At 43.1% G+C, this 16,729-nt stretch overlaps 1 pseudogene; it reads right to left on the reverse strand.

The window, feature by feature from the left end:
• Window positions 1–462: 462 nt before the first annotated feature.
• On the reverse strand, window positions 463–2,318 carry LOC100611334 (TAR DNA-binding protein 43-like; annotated as a pseudogene).
• Window positions 2,319–16,729: the final 14,411 nt, after the last annotated feature.

Here is a 16,729-nt window from a genome sequence, read left to right on the forward strand (position 1 = left end):
GCCAATGATGAATTCTTAAATGAGAAAGCATGTAGACAGAAGTATTCCTATGGCAGAATATTTACAGCACTACTTTCAATGAAGTGCTTCTTCCATAAACATTTGAAATGAGATGAACTGCAGAGATTAAATGAAGGCTATTGTACTTTTGTATATGAGAGAAGAAAAGTGTTAAGAAACAAAAGAACTAAATGCTGTGACACCATGATCTCCCAAAAAGAGATTTTCTTAAGGAAAAAAAGTCCATATGGTGGGGTTCAAATTAAAACAAGGAGTAAAGAATGTAGTTCTAATCAATGGTTTCCATTTTGAACATGCAAAGAATTCACTTGACAAGTCCAGGGATAAAATATTACAGAAGCCTTTTGATATCAATTGTAGTGTGTTGGTTTACCAATCAGGCAAACAGCAGTTCACTTTCAACCACAATATTTCAATCCTTTACATAACAAAACGTAAAATTCCTTTAGCTCTTCTTTTTTCTAAAGAAAAATGTCAAAAATACTACTGAATATACTACACACTGAACAAACCAATTTTGAAAATTCTTAGTACATATGTATTTTACAATATACTTACCATGAGTTTAGAAAAATTTGAATTCCCACCATTCTATACCAAGCAACCACAACCCCACCATCTACATTCCCCAGCCAGAAGACTTAGAATCCATGCTTGAGCCAAAGCCTTCATTAAAACCACTGCCCCACCCTGCTTTTGATGCTGATCCCCAACCAATTGCTGCCCCAGAATTAGAACCACTATGAGTTATTTCCAGAATCGAAGGCCTGGTTTGGCTCCCTCTGCATGTTGCCTTGGCTTTGGTTATTACGCAATGGGCCTGACTGGCTCTGCTGGCTGGCTAACATGCCCATGATACCCCAACTGCTCTGTAGCACTGCCTGGGCTGCAGCCATCATGGCTGGATTAATGCTGAACTCACCAAAGTTTATCCCACCACCCATAATACTACCTTGGTTGTTTCCCAAACCAGCTCCATCCCCTCTACTATTACCAAATCCACCCTGATTCCCAAAGCCACCTGGATTACCACCAAATCTTCCACTTCTTTCTATTGCTATTGTGCTTAGGTTGGCATTGGGTATTTGAACACTGATTCCTTTAATGATCAAGTCCTCTCCACAAAGAGATTGTGCAACGCACATATGTTTATTGCAGCACATTCACAATAGCAAAGACTTGGAACCAACCTAAATGTCCATCAATGATAGACTGGATTAAGAAAATGTGGCAGATATACACCATGGAATACTATGCAGCCATAAAAAAGGATGAGTTCATGTCCTTTGCAGAGACATGGATGAAGCTAGAAAGCATCATTCTGAGCAAACTATCGCGAGGACAGAAAACCGAACACTGGATGTTCTCACTCAGAGGTGGGAATTGAACAATGAGAACACTTGGACACAGGGAGGAGAGCATCACACACCCAGGCCTGTCAGGTGGTGCGGGGCTGGGGGAGCGGTAGCATTAGGAGATATACGTAATGTAAATGATGAGCTGATGGGTGCAGCAAAACAACATGGCACATGTATACCTATGTAATAAACCTGCATGTTGTGCACATGTACCCTAGAACTTAAAGTATAATAAAAATTAAAAAAAGAGAGAGATTGAGCAACCTGATCATCTGCAAATGTAACAAAGGCAAAGGCCCTGAACGGCTTGGGGATGAAGACATCCACCACTTCCCCGTACTGACAGAAGAATTGCGACAGCTCATCCACAGTTATGTTCTCTGTACTGCCCCAAAAACACTTTTCTGCTTCTCAGTGTTCATCTGGTCTTTGCTTAGAATTAGCAAGTTTACAGTCACACCATTGTCCATCTATCATATGTCAATGTGACATTACTTTCACCTGTGTTTCATATTCTATAAAATGAATAAAGCCAAACCCCTCTGAATGACCAGTCTTAATATCTTTCTTGACCTGCACCGTAAGAACTTCTCCAAAGGTACTAAAATATTCTTTCAGATCCTGTTCAGTTGTTTCCCACGGGAGACCCAAAACTTTTCACTTTCACTGCTGATGAAGCATCTGTCTCATCCATTTTGCTTTTGTTGTCTTTGGGATAGTTGAAAACATACACCAGATTTCCCCAGCCAGCATCGGGGGCATGTAGAATTCCTTCTACCAGCCGGAAACCTCTCATACATTGAGACACTGGATTCCTGTAGCAAAGCCCATGTGCCCCTGGGCTGTAACAGTGGACAGCAGCACCGTCCCTTCGTCTTCTGAAGGTATTTAAATGGGCTCATTGTTCTCATCTTCGGTTACCCGAATATATTCAGACATCTTTTACTTTTCTGCTAGGCTGCTGCTGGGAATCCCAACAGGGACACTGAGGCAGCAACAGATCCAAGCACAGCCCAACAACCACTTCACTCGCACAAAATGCTAGGGGCTTTTTATCAACTCTATAAAGACAACATCAATTCCTCAAGCAGTCTATTCATATCGGAAAATATGGCATTCCAATCAAAGCCTTGGTAAAATAACCAGTGTCTCCAGTGTCCTGTTACAAAAGAAAACATATTCTTATTGAACTTACGCAAATAACTACAGTGTCATAAAATAATACTCATGAATAGTTTTTATTATTCATTTATTTATTTATTTATTTATTTTGGAGACAGAGTTTCGTTTTTGTTGCCCAGGCTGGAGTGCAGTGGCACGATCTCAGCTCACCGCAACCTCCACCTCCCGGGTTCAAGCAATTCTCCTGCCTCAGCCACCCAAGTAGCTGGGATTACAGGCATGCACCACCACGCCCAGCTAATTTTGTATTTTTAGTACAGACGGAGTTTCTCCATGTTGGTCAGGCTGGTCTCGAACTCACCTCAGGTGATCCGCCCGCCTCAGCCTCCCAAAGTGCTGGGATTACAGGCGTGAGCCACCGCGTCCGGCCCGAATAGTTTTTAAATTCTGGAGAAATCAGGTAGAGAGAAAGGTAAATGTTTCAATTTTGCTCACAAAAGTATATTTTACCCAATTAATGTAAGCTATAAATGACTCAAAAGAAAAATATAAAATGATTTATTGACTCTCGAAAACAAAATGTAAAAAGAAGGCATGGTGTGGTGGCACGCGTCTGTAGTCCCAGCTACTCTGGAGGCTGAGGTGTGAGGATCTCTTGAACTAGCAGTTTGAGTCCAGCCTGGACAACATAATTAGACACAATTTCTAAGGATAAAATTTTAAAGTTAAAAGGAAAAAGAAAAGGAAAATTAGAACAGTAGAGAAAATCAGAGGCAGTTTTTGTCTCTTAAAAAAATTTTTTTAAAGGAATCATAAGAGTTTCAGAAAAAAAAAGTCATTAACAATTATATCAGTCTTTTATCAGTTTAGCCCCATGTAATGAATTCTTGTTTTGTTTGATGTTGGCCTAGCAGTCTTCATGAATACATCAGCTTTTAATTAGAGATCCGGAAGTTTTTAACCTCATCCAATGGTATGATCTCCAAAGTTATCAGAAATCTGTATATTCAACAGTACTTGTCAGTGTTCTTTCCATAAATTTCTTTGAAAAGGCAAAGTTTAGACTTTAACCAATAGTAAATGGCTTTTTAAGAGAATCAAATTAAAACAATTTGGCAGGGCGCATTAGCTGATGCCTGTAATTCCCAGCACTTTGAGAGGCCGAGGCAGGCATATTACCTGAGGTCAGGAGTTGGAGACCAGCCTGACCAATATGGTGAAACCCCATCTCTACTAAAAATACAAAATTAGCCGGGCACGGTGAAACATGCCTGTAATCCTAGCTGCTCAGGAGGCTGAGGCAGGAGAATCACTTGAACCTGGGAGGCAGAGGTTGCAGAGAGCCAAGATCATGCCATCGCACTCCAGCCTGGGCAACAAGAGCTAAACTCCGTCTCAGAAACAACAAAAACAATTCTCTGTGGATAACAAGACTTAGAATAGCTATGATTAAAGATGCAACTGGGGCCCGGCGCGATGGCTCACGCCTGTAATCCCAGCATTTTGGGAGGCCGGGGCGGGCGGATCACCTGAGGTCAGGAGTTCAAGACCAGCCTGACTAATGTGGAGAAACCCTGTCTCTACTAGAAATGCAAAATTTGCCGGGTGTGGTGGCATATGCCTGTAATCCCAGCTACTCAGGAGGCTGAGGCAGGAGGAGAATCGCTTAAACCAGGGAGGCAGAGGTTGTGGTGAGCCGAGATTGTGCCACTGCACTCCAGCCTGGGCACCAGAGTGAGATTCAGTCTCCAAAAAAAAAAAATGCAAGTGACAAAGAAATTTGATTATTTCTGTGGCATACAAGTTAACATAAAATCATAATTATGACTGATAACATATACCAAGACATATCAGAATTTAGAAATATCATAGAATATTGGAACACATGTAACCAACCCATGTATATGTATAAAAATATAACTTAAACACTGTTTCTTATTTGACAATGCTTTCTGTATGATTTTAACATACCAAACAAGCCTAATATGTCTCTTTTGGACTTCCAGGGGTTCCTATTATTCCATCCAAGTTAGTCAGGTGAAATAGACTTGATTTTAGAATTTGAAATTTGATTTTGGGAAGTATTTCAAATATCAAAATTTAAAATACTTGTCATTTCTCAGCCTTTTGACTAAGATCAAGTATGAAATGATTGATGTCAAAATAGGGCCACAAGTCACCATAAAATAAGTCAGTCATTTAGCCAAAGTGACAATTAAGACATTTCAAAAAACAAACACCTTTACTTTTTGAGAGAGAGGAGACTCAGTTTCCCAATCAAAAGACCCAATACAGACAGCATAAGGCCAGCGGAATCTATCGTTCCCTCTCTCCCTTCTCTTTCTTTCTTTTTTTTTTTTTTTGGCAGTTTACACCAAAGGTGAACAAAACCTTTTAATATCCCTTATTAATACTACACCAAAATCTTGTTCATACAAGAAAACCAAATTAGACCTTTGCATTAGTATATTATTAATGTGAAAGCTAATTTTAATAAAAACATAAATAAATCTATCCAATCTCAATCTGCTTTGACCACCTAAGTTTTTTATAAAACTTTTATAACTTTTTACCAATTTTAAAAAATTCTTTTATTTTCCCAACTTTTTATATTCATTTAGTTTTTCTACATAATTTTTAAAATGTGAAATGTGTCCAGCCTCTAAACTAGACAAAAGTACTTTGCATTTAACAAAAACTACATCTTCTGGGAGCTAAATGATGAGAACACATGGACACATAGGAGCACAAACACCGGGTCCTTTGGGAGGGTGGAGGGTGGAAGGAAGGAGAGAATCAGGAAAAATAACTAATGGATACTAGGCTTAATATATTTAATAACTAAAAATAACTAATGGGTGCTAAGCTTAATACCTTAGTACCTTTCATCAACTGGGTAATAACATAATCTGTACAACAAACCCCATTACACAAATTTACCTATGTAATAAAAGTATACTTGCAGCCCTCAACTTAAAATAAAAGTTAAAAAAAAATCGTCATGTATTTTTTTTTATTATTATTATACTTTAAGTTCTAGGGTACATGTGCACAACGTGCAGGTTTGTTACATATATATACATGTGCCATGTTGGTGTGCTGCACCCATTAACTTGTCATTTACGTTAGGTATATCTCCCATTGCTATCCCTCCCCCCTCCCCCCACCCCACGACAGGCCGCAGTGTGTGATGTTCCACACCCTGTGTCCAAGTGTTCTCATTGTTCAATTCCCACCTATGAGTGAGAACATGCAGTGTTTGGTTTTCTGTCCTTGCAATAATTTGCTCAGAATGATGGTTTCTAGCTTCATCCATGTCCCTACAAAGGACATGAACTCATCCTTTTTATGGCTGCATAGTATTCCATGGTATATATATGCCACATTTTCTTAATCCAGTCTGTCATTGATGGACATTTGGGTTGGTTCCAAGTCTTTGCTATTGTGAATAGTGCCGCTGCAAACATACGTGTGCATGTGTCTTTATAGTAGCATGATTTATACTCCTTTGGGTATATGCCCAGTAATGGGATGGCTGGGTCAAATGGTATTTCTAGTTCTAGATCCTTGAGGAATTGCCACACTGACTTCCACAAAGGTTGAAATAGTTTACAGTCCCACCAACAGTGTAAAAGTGTTCCTATTTCTCCACATCCTCTCCAGCACCTGTTGTTTCCTGACTTTTTAATGATCGCCATTCTAACTGGTGTGAGATGGTATCTCATTGTGGTTTTGATTTGCATTTCTCTGATGGCCAGTGATGATGAGCATTTTTTCATGTGTCTGTTGGCTGCATAAATGTCTTCTTTTGAGAAGTGTCTATTCATATCCTTTGCCCAATTTTTGATGGGGTTGTTTCATTTTTTCTTGTAAATTTGTTTAAGTTCTTTGTAGATTCTGGATATTAGCCCTTTGTCAGATGGGTAGATTGCAAAAATTTTCTCCCATTCTGTAGGTTGCCTGTTCACTCTGATGGTAGTTTCTTTTGCTGTGCAGAAGCTCTTTAGTTTAATTAGATCCTATTTGTCAATTTTGGCTTTTGTTGCCATTGCTTTTTGTGTTTTAGTCATGAAGTCCTAGCCCATGCCTATGTCCTGAATGGTATTGCCCAAGTTTTCTTCTAGGGTTTTTATGGTTTTAGGTCTAACATTTAAGTCTTTAATCCATCTTGAATAAATTTTTGTATAAGGTGTAAGGAAGGGATCCAGTTTCAGCTTTCTACATATGGCTAGCCAGTTTTCCCAGCACCATTTATTAAATAGGGAATCCTTTCCCCATTTCTTGTTTTTGTCAGGTTTGTCAAAGATCAGATGGTTGTAGATGTGTGGTATTATTTCCGAGGGCTCTCTTCTGTTCCATTGGTCTATATCTCTGTTTTGGTACCAGTACCATGCTGTTTTGATTACTGTAGCCTTGTAGTATAGTTTGAAGTCAGGTAGTGTGATGCCTCCAGCTTTGTTCTTTTTGCTTAGGATTGACTTGGCAGTGCGGGCTGTATTTTGGTTCCATATGAACTTTAAAGTAGTTTTTTCCAATTCTGTGAAGAAAGTCATTGGTAGTTTGATGGAGATGGCATTGAATCTATAAATTACCTTGGGCAATATGGCCATTTTCACAATATTGATTCTTCCTATCTGTGAGCATAGAATGTTCTTCCATTTGTTTGTGTCCTTCTTTATTTTGTTGAGCAGTGGTTTGTAGTTCTCCTTGAAGAGGTCCTTCACATCCCTTGTAAGTTGGATTCCTAGGTGTTTTATTCTCTTTGAAGCAATTGTGAATGGGAGTTCACTCATCCTCATGTATTTTTTATAATGCTCTTCACACAAAATACATCCTGTTTTTTGTTGTTTTGTTTTTTTGAGACAGAGTCTCACTCTGTCAGCCAGGCTGGAGTGCAGTGGCATGATCTCGGCTCACTGCAACCTCCGCGTCCCGGGCTCAAGCAATTCTCCTGCCTCAGTCTCCTGAGTAGCTGGGATTATAGGCGTGTGCCACCACTCCCGGCTAATTTTTGTATTTTTCGTAGAGACAGGGTTTCACCATGTTGGCCAGGCTGGTCTCGAACTCTTGACCTCAGGTAATCCGCCCACCTTAGGCTCCCAAAGTGCTGGGATTACAGGTGTGAGCCACCACGCCCAGCCCACATCCTGTTTTTTTTAATACTTTCCATAAAGAGTCTTCCTCTTGTATCTAGCAGCTTTAATTACATATATTAATTACAATGTTAAATCTTAGTAAGCACCATTTCCAATGAGAAAACTGGAAGTGATTTGAACTGTTTTATGTCAGTATCAATAGATTAAAACCATTTCATAATTTTGAGAAAAATGTCTGCTCATTTTTTTATTAGCAGATCTAAGTATATTGAGTTTTTAAATATTAAACATAAGATGCCAAAGTATATAAATTTTACCTTATGTTTAATAATTAGTGTTTTAATATTTTAACTTATCTAGAAATGACTCAGACTCTTTATGCTTACCATTACTTAATTTAACATAACTTTTTAATATTTTAAATTACTAATAAAAAGTTTCTGTGCTTCTTGTTTCTACAGTTTTACCTAGTTTCCTGCCAATGTTAACATTTTGCAAAACTGGAGTTCAATATTACTGAAAGGTTCTTGTATCAGTTCGAACCCTGAGAGCATGCCAGCAGACAACACGAGGCGGTGTGGAGCAACACGCTGTTTTATTGAGCGCTTGGGTGCAGGTGGGCTGAGGCCTAAAATGGCGTCAGCGCCAGATGAGGCCAGGGCAGGGGTTTTAGTCTCCTGCAAACAGGAAGTGTGTCAGTCTGATGTAACTGCTATGCACGGTACCCGGACGGCCTCTCTCTCAGTCTTCAGGGGGTACGTGTCTTCCAGCCAGCTCTCTTTCTGCTTCTGCTATCTTGCTGACGCATGCTGCTGGCACAAGTTGCCTTGCGCCTTGGGACTGGGCCTGAGAAGGGAGGAGTTATTCATTCCCTTAAGTGTTCAGGCCCTGGGAAGAATCTTTCATTCCTGTGTATTTGGTTATAGAAAAAGAGAAAAGGGACGACTTTCTCAATAACTACTCTAAGTGTGACATGGGGGGTGGTGTGGGCACCTTGGAAACAAAGAAGAACTTAATTTTGGGGGTATTCTTTTTTTTTTTTGAGACAGAGTCTCGCTCTGTTGCCCAGGTTGGAGTGCAATAGCTTGATATCGGCTCACTGCAAGCTCCGCCTCCCGGGTTCACGCCATTCTCCCGCCTCAGCCTCCGGAGTGGCTGGCACTACAGGCGCCCGCCACCATGCTGGCTAATTTTTTGTATTTTTAGTAGAGATGGGGTTTCACCGTGTTAGCCAGGATGATCTCGATCTCCTGACCTCGTGATCCACCCACCTCGGCCTCCCAAAGTGCTGGGATTACAGGCGTGAGCCACTGCACCCAGCTGGGGGTATTCTTGAGAGACGGGTTGGTATCCATCATGTCATTGTAGCAGGAGGATCGTCTGGATTATCTGGCGGCTAACTGTAGTTTCAACAAGAGTTTTAATGGCTTTTATTATCCGTGGGATAATACAGGGGAGAAATAGGAGGAACCCAATGATGAAGATTGACTGTCCCTACCAGCGTTTTAAATCCTCCTAAATTAGAGAACCACCCTCCTAAAAGGTTTGTTGGGTCCCATCCCTTCCAGGTTTGTACTGGTACATGGGCTGCTTTTCTGATGTTTGAAGGAATTTCTAGAACCGCTTTTCCGTTATCGTCTATGTTAAGACAGCAATTAGAGATATTAACTTACCACAGACCCCACCTTCTTCTGCTAATAAGTAGTCTAGTGCTAGCCTGTTTTGATAAATTGCTGTGCACATTTGGTTTTGTAGTTGCACAAACATTTCCAGGGCTGAGGCGGTTTGGTTAGTGATTATCTCTAGAACCGCCTATAGTCCAATTATTCTATTTAGGATATATACGGGAATGCGATAACCCTGTGAACCAGCCTCAGACCAAGTGGCAGGACCGTTATATTCCATGATCTGTTGTGGAGGCCATTCGCCCTCTTGCCATCTTTGGCTTCCTCCTACCTTTAAGGATCGTTTTTCTCTGTTTAAGTTATCATACACAGGGACTCTGAGGTGTCACCTGCCTGCTTTGGAAGTAAAAAGAATCCAGGTTTTATTGTGCCTAGGAAGCAAGTACCTTGCCAGTGATAAGGTAGCCATGAGTAAGCCTGGGTTCCACATATCCGAAAAAATCCATCGGGGCAATCCATTGTAGGCTGGTGTTCATAGGATTGTCCCATAGTGCACTTAGGCGGGGGTATGTGGCATAAGGGTTAGTGATGTTTGTACAGTTCCAGGCCCTTTTTGACGGAACACAATTGAGGTAGCTTAAGTTAGTTCATAAGACTGGGTGAGGTACTGAAACTCAAATATAAGAGGTAGAGTCTTCTGGAAATGAACCGAGTCTTTTGTTAATTTGAGAGAGATCAGTGAGGGAGAAGGGAACATGAACTCTAACAATACCTTCAGTTCCTGCTACTTCCCGAAGGGGGCACTGTAGCACAGGCGCTAAAGTAAGGGTGGGGGCATGGGCCAAAGATGGCACCTGAGCGAGTATGGGCAGGAGAGAAGGAAGAACCTGAAAGTGGTTCCTATTGAGGGTTTGAAGGGGGAAAGGAGGTTGAGTTAACAGGCAGTGGAGGATAGATAGGGGTGTAAGGTGGCGAGAAGGGTTTACAAGCCTCAGGAGAGGGCAATGAAGGAGGAGAATGGGTACAGGCAATACTAGAATTGTCCTGAGGAGGGGACGGTGTAGGAAAAGAAGTGGATACTGCTGACTGGGAAGATGGTCACTGGGAAGATGGCGATGGAGAAGATGGAGACTGGGAAGATGGCAGCGGAAAAGATCGCAGCTGAGAAAATAAAGAGGTGGCTTGGGGGTTTAAAGAAGACAGTTGAGAGGGAGAGGTAGGGGCTGGGAGAGATGCACAGCAGTCTGCTGGATCCAGTGAGGAAAAACAGGTGGAATCAGGAGGAGAAAGGCGATCTGGACGGCAAGAATGGAGGAGAAGAATTTGAACAAGTGAGCAAGAATTGCAGAGGTCGGGTTGTGATCTGAGTGCAAATAGGCCTGGACATAAGAAATTTCTCCCCATTTCTCCAGTCTTCGGCAATAATTGCTTAAATCAGTTAAAATTGCAAAGTTGAATGTTCCATTTGCAGGCCATCTAATTTGTACTGTGGCCAGACTGAAATGCAAAAAAAGACAAGGTGCTTAGGGTGGATATCTTGCCTGAGGCCTAAGGTTTGCAGGGTTTTTTATATAAGAGGCAGCCTAGAGGGCTGGCACACATTGGAACCTTCTTGGACCGACATTGGATTTTCGGACTGGAGAAACCAAGAGAGGCCATGTGGATTTTTCCCTGTTAACTGGGCTCCCGGGGAACTTACCTGTAGGTGAGATCAGTGACCTACATGCATGCACATAGAGGTGACTGGAGGCTGAGCAGCTCCCTTTGTCCAGTTGCTGTGGTCTGCTGTCCAGGGTGGAGGGGTATGTCCACAGGGGACATGGACTGGAGCCCCTCTTGGGTTTCAGCACCAGATGAAATGTTCTTGTATAAATTCAAACCCCGAGAGCATGCCAACAGACAACACGAGGCAGTGTGGAGCAACACGCTGTTTTAATGAGCGCCTGGGTGCAGGCGGGCTGAGGCCTAAAACGGCGTCAGCACCAAATGAGAATTGGGCAGGGGTTTTATAGTCTCCTGTAAACAGGAAGTGCCTCAGTCTGATGTAACTGCTATGCATGGTATCCAGATGGCCTCTTTCTCAGTCTTCAGCGGGTATGTGTCTTCTGGCCAGCTCTCTTTCTGCTTCTGCTATCTTGCTGACTGAGGCTGCTGGCACAGGTGGTCTTGTGCCTTGGGACTGGGCCTGAGAAGGGAGAAGTTATTCATTCCCTTAAGCTTTCAGGCCCTGGGGAGAATCTTTCAATTACGATCAGGATATTGACATCAATATACTAAGATGCAAAATTTTCCCTCAAAACAAGGGTCATTTGTGTTGTTCTTTTATAGCTAATGTCTCACGTGTGTCTGTGTGAAGAGACCACCAAACAGGCTTTGTGTGAGCAACAAGGCTGTTTATTTCACCTGGGTGCAGGTGGGCTGAGTCTAAAAAGAGAGTCAGCAAAGGGTGGTGGGATTATCATTGGTTCTTATAGGTTTTGGGATAGGCGGTGGAGTTAAGAGCAACGTTTTGGGGACAGGGAATGGATCTCACAAAATACATTCTCAAGGGTGGGGAGAATTACAAAGAAACTTCTTAAGGGTGGGGGAGATTATAAAGAACCTTCTTAAGGGTGGGGGAGATTACAAAGTACATTGATCAGTTAGGGTGGGACAGAAACAAATCACAATGGTGGAATGTCATCAGTTAAGGCTATTTTCACTTCTGTGGCTCTTCAGTTGCTTCAGACCATCTGGATGTACACGTGCAAGTCACTGGGGATATGATGGCTTAGCTTGGGCTCAGAGGCCTGACATTCCTGTCTTCTCATATTAATAAGAAAAATAAAACAAAATAGTGGTAAAGTGTTGGGGTGGCGAAAATTTTTTGGGGGGTGGCATGGGGAGATAATGGGCGATGTTTCTCAGGACTGCTTTGAGTGGGATTAAGGGCGGAGTGGGAACATACAGTGGGAGAGATTCAACTGAAGAAAGATTTTGGGGTAAGGGGTGATATTGTGGGGTTGTTAGAAGGAGCATTTATTGTATAGAATTATTGGTGATGGCCTGGATGCGGTTTTGTGTGAATTGAGAAACTAAATGAAAGACACAAGGTCCGAATAAAAGAAGGAGAAAAACAGGTATTAAAGGACTAAGAATTGGGAGTACCCAGGATGTCCAATTAGAGAGTGTCCAAGGGGGTCCAACGTTATTGTTAGAGATTAAGCTGAAGGAAGATTTTGTGGTAAGGGGTGATATTGTGGGGTTGTTAGAAGAAACATTTGTCGTATAGAACGATTGGTGATGGCCTGGATACAGTTTTGGATGAATTGAGAAACTAAATGGAAGACACAAGGTAAGAGAAGGAGAAAAAGAGGTATTAAAGGACTAAGAATTGGGAGGACCCAGGACTTCTAATTAGAGTGTCCAAGGGGGTGCAAGGGGGGTTAGCATAATTACTTGCTTGGTTTGCAAGCTTTTAGGCTCTATCTTTGAGTTTTTTTTAATGTTGTCATATACCAGGCCAGATCGATTTAGGTAAAAACAGCACTCTTCATTTAAAAATATAGAGCCCCCCCCCCTTTTTTTTAGCAGTGAGTAAGTCGAGACCTCAGCAATTTTGGAGGAAAGAGAAATGCAAAGCCAGCAATTGTTTGTTAAAGAAGGATTAGAAACGGCTAGGAGAGAGTGACTGAGATTGATAGTGTGGTGGAGATAGCTGGGGAGAGGTAGAGGGTGGCATAAGAATGGGAACGAGAATAAAAGTATAAAAGTAAAGAATAGGACTTCATCAGGGTGAAAGTATTGGAGTATACTTTGCCACTGAAGATCTTCTATCCATTTTAAGAGAGACTTAAGGGTGGCAGTTTGAGGTAAAACCAGGCGCCACTGAATACCAAGAGCCTGAGAAACTGCTTGGGTGATTTGACTAGTAAAGGACGGTCTGTTATTGGACTGTATAGAGGTGGGAAGGCCAAACTGAGGAATTATATCTGACAGAAGGGAAGAAATGACTGCGGTGGCCTTCTTAAACCCTGTGGGAAAGGCCTCTACCCATCCAGTGAAAGTGTCTACCCAGACCAAGAGGTATTTTAGTTTCCTGACTTGAGGCATGTGAGTAAAGTCAATTTGCCAGTCCTAGGCAGGGGTAAATCCCCGAGCTTGATGTGTAGGGAAGGGAGGGGGCCTGCAGATGGAACACTGAGAAGTGATTTCCTTAAGGATAGATTTCCATGATGGAAAGGAAATGAGAGGTTCTAAGAGGCAGGTTAGCAGCTTGTAACCTACATGGAAGAGGTTATGAAATGACGACAGAATAGAATGGGCCTGTGAGGCTGGAAGGAGATATTTTCGTTGGTCCAAGAACCATTTGCCTTGTGTGGGAAGAGATTGATAGGTGGAAGTTTCAGTGGGGGCAGTAGGCGGGAGTGACCAGATGAGAAGGAGAAAAACTGCAGTGAGGGTTAGAAGTTGGAACGCTAGCTGCTTTTTTAGCTACCTTATCAGCATAAGCATTGCCCTGAGTGATGGGATCTGATGCCTTTTGATGGCCCTTGCAGTGAATGACTTCAGCTTCTTTTGGAAGTAAAGCAGCCTGAAGAAGAGTTTTAATTAAAGAGGCATTAATGATGGAGGACCCTTGCGTAGTGAGGAAACCTTTCAGCCCATAAAACAGCATGGTGGTGCAGGATGTGGGGTCAGTATAAATATTGATGCGTAGTCCTTTTGCAAGAGTGAGGGCCTGAGTTAAGGCAATGAGTTCGGCTTGCCGAGAGGTAGTGGAGGGGGGCAGAGCAGTAGCCTCAATGATAGATGTGGAAGATACTATAGCATAGCCTGCCTTTGCTGGTGTGTGGCAATTAGGCCTGGTGGAACTGCCATCAATAAACCAAGTGTGATCAGGGTGAGGAACAGGAAAGAAGGAAATATAGGGAAATGGAGTGAATGCCAAGTGTATCAGAGAGATACAGTCATGGGGGTCAGGTGTGGTATCAGGAATAATGTTGGAGGCTGGTTTGAAGTCCGGGCCAGGAACAATGGTAACTGTGGGACACTCAACAAAGCGTGAGTATAGCCGAAGGAGCCGGGGAGCAGAAAGTATATGCATCAGGTATGAGGAAGAAAATAGATTTTGGAAGTTATGAGAGCTGTAGAAAGTGAGTTGAGCATAGTGTGTGATTTTGAGGGCCTCTTAAAGTATTAGGGCGGCGGCAGCCACTGCACGCAGACATGAGGACTAGGCTCAAAGAGTAAGGTCAAGTTTGGACAGAAAGGCTACAGGGCGTGGTCCTGGCTTTTGTGTAAGAACTCCAACTGCACAGCCCTGCACTTTGGCTGTGTGTAATGAAAAATGTTGGGATGAGTTAGGGAGAGCTAGTGTGGGGGCAGCTTCTAGGGCTGTTTTTAAGGAAAGGAAAGAGGAGTGGCAAAAGGATTTAGGATCTATGGGGTCAGCTAGGTTTGGTTTTGTGAGTCTACATAATGGTTTAGTCAGGATGGTAAAACTAGGTATCCAAAGGCGGAAGTACCCAACTATGCCTAGGAAGGAAAGGAGTTGTTTTGTAGAAGGGGTTGGGGTTTGGGAGATTAGCCAGATACGATCAGCAGGGAAAGCACGTGTGTTTTCATGAAGAATTAGCTGCTGAGATAGGTAACAGATGAGGAAGAAATTTGGGCTTGACTGAAGTAATGGGGGCTGTCTGTGAGGGCTTGACTGAAGTAATGGGGACTGTCTGTGAAGCCTTGCGGCAGAACAGCCCAGGTAGTTTGCTGAGCCTGATGGGTGTCGGGGTCAGTCCAAGCGAAAGCAAAGAGAGGCTGGGATGAAGGGGGCAAGGAATAGTAAAGAAAGCATGTTTGAGATCCAGAACAGAATAATGGGTTATGGAGGGGTTGTGCAGAGAGGTACTGAGGATAGGAGAGTATGTGGGTTTGGTGTCACGGAGTGGACAGGCAAGACAATTTGGTTGATAAGGCGCAGATCCTGAACTAACCTGTAAGGCTTGTCCGGTTTTTGGACAGGTAAAATGGGGGAATTGTAAGGAGAGTTTATAGGCTTTAAAAGGCCATGCTGTAACAGGCAAGTGATAATAGGCTTTAATCCTTTTAAAGCATGCTGTGGGATGGGATATTGGCATTGAGTGGGGTAAGGGTGATTAGGTTTTAATGGGATGGTAAGGGGTGCATCATTTGTCGCCAAGGAGGGAGTAGAGGTATCCTATACTTGTGTATTAAGGTGGGGAGATACAAGGAGAGGATGTGAAAGAGGCTTGAACTGGGGCAGAAGGCAGCAATGAGGTGTGGCTGTAGCCCAGGAATAATCAGGGAAGCAGATAATTTAGTTAAAATGTCTCGGCCTAATAAGGGAGCTGGGCAGGTGGGTATAACTAAAAAGGAGTGCATAAAAGAATATTGTCCAAGTTAGCACCAGAGTTGGGGAGTTTTAAGAGGTTTAGAAGCCTGGCCGTCAATGCCCACAACAGTTGTGGAGGCAAGGGAAACAGGCCCTTGAAAATAAGGTAATGCGGAGTGAGTAGCCTCCATATTGATTAAGAAGGGGACGGACTTACCCTCCACTGTAAGAGTTACCCAAAGCTCGGCATCTATGATGGTCCCGGGGGCTTCCGAGGCGATCGGGCTGTGTCAGTCTTCAGTCGCTAAGCTGAGAAGATCTGGGAAGGAGTCGATCAGAGCCTTGGGCCAGTTAGACAGTCCAATTTCCAATGGGGTCTGCACAGATGGGACACGGCTTAGGAGGAATCCCGGGCTGTGGGCATTCCTTGGCCCAGTGGCCAAATTTCCCGCACTTGAAGCAAGATCCTGGGGGAGGAAGTTCTGGAGGAACCCCTGGCAGCTGTGGTTCAGGTGTTTGGAGTTCTTGTGTGCTGGAGATCTGGCTGGGGTTTATCTCACAGTGGAGGCAAGGAATTGCAACTCAGAAATACATTGCTACTTGGCTGCCTCTACTCTATTACTGTACACCTTGAAGGCGAGGTTAATTAAGTCCTGTTGTGGGGTTTGAGGGCCGGAATCTAATTTTTGGAGCTTTTTCTAATGTCGGGAGAAGATTGGGTAACAAAATAAAATGCATATTGAGAACAAGATGGCCTTCTGACCTTTCAGGGTCTAGGGCTGTAAAGTGTCTAAGGGTTGTGGCCAAATGGGCCATGAACTGGGCTGGGTTTTTATATTTGATGAAAAAGAGCCTAAATGCCAACTGATTTGGGAGAGGTCGGATAAAGAAAAAGGAGCATTAACCTTGACTGTGCCTTTAGCTCCAGCCACCTTTTTAAGAGGAAATTGCTGGGCAGGTGGGGGAGGGCTAGTCGCAGAACAAAACTGTAAGCCAGACTGGGTGTGAGGATGGGAGGTGATAGGAGGATTATAGGGTTGGGGAGCAGAGGCTGAGGAAGAATTGGGACCTGGCTTGGCCTGGGGAGGAGCAGCCTGGGGAGAAGGGGAGAGGTCAGATGAGTCCATAGAAAAGAAGGATTCAAAGGACTCAGAGCTTGGGTTGGAGACTGAAGGA

The sequence above is a fragment of the Pan troglodytes genome, chromosome 7 (assembly GCF_028858775.2).
Source record: "Pan troglodytes isolate AG18354 chromosome 7, NHGRI_mPanTro3-v2.0_pri, whole genome shotgun sequence".
Classification (NCBI taxonomy): domain Eukaryota; kingdom Metazoa; phylum Chordata; class Mammalia; order Primates; family Hominidae; genus Pan; species Pan troglodytes.